Source organism: Lathyrus oleraceus, chromosome 3, assembly GCF_024323335.1.
Source record: "Lathyrus oleraceus cultivar Zhongwan6 chromosome 3, CAAS_Psat_ZW6_1.0, whole genome shotgun sequence".
In the NCBI taxonomy this organism is placed as follows: domain Eukaryota; kingdom Viridiplantae; phylum Streptophyta; class Magnoliopsida; order Fabales; family Fabaceae; genus Lathyrus; species Lathyrus oleraceus.
Window position 1 is genome coordinate 27438046 of NC_066581.1, and position 5446 is coordinate 27443491.

The 5446-nt window shown below is 34.4% G+C and overlaps 1 long non-coding RNA gene across 1 annotated transcript; it reads right to left on the bottom strand.

Annotated features, from left to right (window-relative positions):
* Nucleotides 1-2298: 2298 nt before the first annotated feature.
* Nucleotides 2299-3803, bottom strand: LOC127132256 (uncharacterized). Its single transcript, XR_007806644.1, has 2 exons — nt 3306-3803; nt 2299-3172 (listed from the first exon to the last, which is right to left on the bottom strand). It is a non-coding gene; the product is annotated as an uncharacterized LOC127132256 (long non-coding RNA).
* Nucleotides 3804-5446: the final 1643 nt, after the last annotated feature.

Here is a 5446-nt window from a genome sequence, read left to right on the forward strand (position 1 = left end):
ATTAACAAATCACAAGGACAACCATTGTATTAGGTCGAACTTTATATACCTAGGAATGTTTTTACTATGGAAAGGTATATGTTTCACTTACCTGGGTTACCAGCAAAAACGGAATAAAGATCTTGATACATGATTAAGAAAACAATAACAAAACTTCTACAACAAACATTATCTACAAAGAGGTTTTCCACAACATATATAAATTGTGTGTATAACTTCCATTTTTTAGCTTATAAATTTGTGATGAGCATTATTTACCAATATCAATATATATATATATATATATATATATATATATATATATATATATATATATATATATATATATATATATAGTATACTATTTATGTTCTGTCACAAATAATTTCCAATACAAACTATAACTGATACTTTTATAATTTTGGTACAAATTTTAGAGCATTACATACATCAACAAACATGACAAATGCTCCTGTCTAAGTGTTGCATTTTTTTTGGAAGCTACAACTTATATTTATTACACATGTCGTATATGTAAATTGTTGTTGACCATGAAAACCATTACGTGTGCTTGGTTATTTTTTTTGTTATTTTTTTATTAACACCATTATGTTTTCTATGTTAATATCCAATATATATCTCAATATTAATGAAATGTTACTATTTTATTTTCAAATTCAGTTATATGTTTTACGATGATCTTATAGTAATATATTACTATCATTATTATAAAATAAATTTTACAACTTTCAGTTTTATAAACATTGGTTGCCCTATTTAATAATTATATTATACTTATTACTACTAGGTCCATAACTCAGCACTCTGTGACATTTCCTTATCTCAAAACATGTTTAACTTGCCGTACAAACAAAAATATTTCTTCGATTTCATTTACTTGAGCAAAGTATTTTTATACAACACTTTTTTGCAAAGTGTCTTTCTTTAGACCATACCTTTTAGTCTCTCATTGGACAATCTAACCAGGTGCCAAATTAACTTGTATGCATTCGTCTACATTATCAATCTCAATTCTGACCACCATCTAAATTTTCAATTATAATGTCTTTACAATTATGAAGGTAGCCTACCAATTGAAGATCAAGATTGTATTGTCAATTCATAAATAATAGTACTACATATTGCATTGCTTAAAGAAATACATTCATCAACATACTTTTGTCATTATATGCTACCTAATAGAAACTTAAACATCAGTACAAACTCATTACATAAAACATCACATACATGAACTAAAACCAAATTTCCACCAACAAAATACAAGTAATAGAATATAACATATTTTTGATTACTCCATACGGCATTGCTTAAACATAGAATATTATTCATAATACCTTTTACATTAAATGCATCATCTTCATATTTTTCCAACATTCAATAAAATATAGCTAATACCTAATAATAACTTAAACAACAATATCATTTCATTACAAAATACATCACAATCATTACTTAGAATAAACTATCCAACAACAACAACAAAACATATTCACCCGCAACTTCAAAACATATTCACCAACACCATCTTTCACATTTGCGATTATTTTTTGTTCACCATTAACTTCAAAAGATATTCCATACTTTTTGTCATACCCCAAAATTCGTCATATCCTTCACATGCTCATATAGGTCACTAACCCTAATCATTTGCATATCATCCTCATCCATTCATTTCATTTGGATAAGCATGGTTCAATCTAATTTACAAGTCACGTCAGTTAGATTCACCAATCCATTGCATATAGAGTCATCATTTTGTTATCATGTCAATAATTGTTCTGATTAATTCTAATATCGTATTGATTTTAATTTCAAATTAATTCTTGAAGTTTAAGTTAATTTTGTGGTTAGAGTTGATCTTTGAAAATAAATTTGGTTTTAGAAATCATTTCGTTCTTTTTTGAATTAATTTTGGAAATTCAAGTTGAGTTGGACGGTCCAAATTGATTATTGAAAAGTCGAATTGATTTTGAGGAATTTGATCATTTTTGCATTGAGCTCATTCCATTGTTTTTTCTTTCAACCCATTTAACTACTCATTTTTTATATTAAACATTTTTATCCATTTGAAATAAAAACCCATTGTTTACAATTTTAATTCAATTAATCCATATTCCATTTTAATACAATTTCAAAAACCAAATCCATATTTCATCATATATCCATATTTTTAAATCCAATATTTTAAATCCAATTTTTTTCATTTTTTACCCATACCCATTTTTTAAATCCAATTTCAAAAATCCAAATCTCCATTTAATCCACTTAACCAATTTTAGTCCAATATCCAATTAAAAGTATCCATTAACCAAGTATTCATTCCCATTATCCATGTTCCAATTATTAAAATAAGTACAACATGAATTACAATGCAGTGCATTGCAGTAATCAAACGTGGATAACATTTCAAACACAAGCTGCCAAGTAGCTGCATAAGCCAAACGGCAATGAAAAACAATACCAGCTGCTACAGCATGCGAAAAGCTTCCATCCGCGCAAGAAACAATGCTACTACAAAGCCAACTTCAAAAGCTCTTCCAAACGCAAAGAATTCAAGCATAAAGCTGCAAGTGAAAACAACCAAAACAGGAAGCATAAACGAAAAGCTGCTACCAAAGCTCGACTCAGCAGCAAAATGTGATAATCTAAGCCACAAAGCAACGGCTCCAACAACCTGCAAACCACCAAAGCCCATACAAGCCATGACAGAAAAACCAAGCTGCAACAACAGTACGTTAAAACGCAGTGAAACGTGAGGCTACCAACTACAGCTCCAAACGCACACGCGTGCGAAATCAAAATGCTACAATGCAAAAGCCAAAAATCCACAAGCTCAAAATGCAGATAACAGGAATGACATGAAGAAACACAAAACTCAGCTCTATAAATATGTGAACAAAGGAGGCTCCCGAGTCCTCTCTCGCCATCAATTCATTTTTTCGAAATTCTTCTTCCTCACTTTTCCATTATCCTCTTCCGCCATCGTAACAAACTCGAACAACTTCTCAAATCTTCCAAAAACTTCTTCTTCCCTTTCTCTTATTCCCGCACGACAATCTCCACCACCTGCATAATTCCTCCGTAAATCCTTCCAAGAACTCCTCGTTTCCGCATCGCCGTCTCCAGCACGATGTACCAATCCTGCGTTACCATAACCAATCCACCATAATTCCTACAAATTGAATCACGGTGCGTCAGCTGGAGCAACTAAACAAGCCTTCGTTGATTGAAGCAAAATCGTCTCTAGCGTCAGAAACGGATAGAAGGAAGAGAAGACGAAGGAAAACGGAGGAGTGAAAGCGTACCAATTTTCTCAGTCGGTCTCCGTCGTTCCCGTCGCATCCGCCGGTAGGTTGTTTCTCCCCATTACGATGATTAATTCTGGTGTTGTGGTGTGAGTCGTCACCGAGTTCATTCCGCTTCGAATATTCGATCTGATTCGTGAGAGCGACACGAATCCGTTTCTGTTTTCGTTCATAATAGATTTACCGCGTCGAAGGATCTTGTTAGACATTTCTAAGTGGTAAGATCAGGTTATCTCGTTTTGGTGAAGGGAGGTCGGAACGGCGGACGGCGTAGGGACCGCCGTGTTGCGTCGCCGGCATGGCCGGGATCGGCGTTTGGCATTGAGCTGCCGTTGGTTGCGACTTGCGAGCGAAGGGAAGAAGATGAGGGGAACCTTGCGTTCCCTCGTTGGATATCCATCTGGATTGGGCCTAATCCCAATTAAGGCCCACTCAGTGTTTTATGGCTTCACACCCCCTCCATGGCCTTCTATACCCCTCCCTGCGTGGGCCTGACTAGTCTAGGCCCATGCTGAATTGGATTAATTGTTTAGAGGTTTAGGATTAATTGGATCTTGTTTTAGAAATTTAATGGATAATCTTGTTTTAGATTCTAATTGTTAATTTTGTTTTAGATAATAATTTTAGATATTAATTTTGGTATACTTTAGAATTCAATTTTGATAATATTCTAGATTTTTGTTTTGATTAATTTTTAGAGATATTTTGTTAGCCTTTTAGGATTGATTTCATAATTGTTTTAGAACTTAATTTTGATATATATTTTTTTTCTTCATATTATTCTATCTTGATCTCTAACAATTAACACTTGGCATCTAACCCAAACTTCTAACATTTATTTCTTGTCATTTTATTCACTTTATTTCCATCTTATATCATGTTGTACATTCATCATTAATATTCTTGACTTTCACCTTGAAAATGAACATAAAAATGGCAAAGACTTAAAAAATGCAAAAGCAAGATAATTCCCGAGCATGGAGAGAACTTTGGACAATGGAATTAGAGACTCATTAGTACCCTTGCAAAAGGCCTTGGACAAATATTCAACCCGAACATGGATGGAGCATTCAAGATTCTAGACTTGTAATCTTTTATGCGGTTTCTAGTTTAGGACACATTTGCACACACATGACTTTCTCTTGGGCTACCTGACAATGAGACCTTTTATTTCCTGCATTCCCTTGTACTTTACATGTATCCCCCTCCCCTTTCCGATGTATCCTTTTTACTTGCTTTCTTTTATTGCTTGATTAGCTACTCCTTAGGCATTAGGAACGCACACCATTTCGCAACCAATAATCAAACCCTTGATCTAACGTCAAGCGGTCTCTTTCTCAAATTAAAATCAATAAACAAACCCTTGATCCAACGTCAAACGGTCTCTTCCAAATCAAATTCAAAAACACAATAAAGGCGATTAGGATCATACGTTACGAGCCTTAAGCGATAAAGAAGGGATGAGACTGGAGCTTTCCTACACTCATTCTGAATGCTTCGAACACAAGATGTTTGGCTTGGTAGTTTGAGGTATTCACCTTTATCCATAGTCTTTAGTGCAATCCGAAATCAATAACACTTTCTTCAAAAACCTAAAAACAACTCAATGCATTCAAACCTTTGTTTGAGCCTCAGGGCGACACAATCGAAAACCCCTCTTCAAGGTAACAAAATCAACAAAACAAACCAAACATTTTAAAACCACGAACTACGAAGGCTCTGATTTTTCACTTCAACAAGTGGGCATATGTAGGCACAAGGATCCATTCCTTGGCGAGCACACTAATTTAAAATCTACCTTCACTCCACAAACCTTTGGCAAGCAAGCATTCGATAAACAACACACATTTAAGCGCAAACATCCTAGATGGTTCCCATGGAGTACCATGGATGTGAGGGGTGCTAATACCTTCCCCTTGCATAACCGACTTCCGAACTTGTTCGTGGTTGCGATGACCATACTTTGGGGTTTTATCGATATTTTCCCTTTCCTTTGGAATAAATAAAAACCGATGGAGACTCTGTATTTTTTGCGTAGTGATAGTTGGCGACTCTGTTGGGGACTCCTCCCTAAGCAAGTCAAGCCTAATCTAGGTTGATTCCTCGTGTGTATGGGTGCTTATCCTTTTGATATTGCTTGC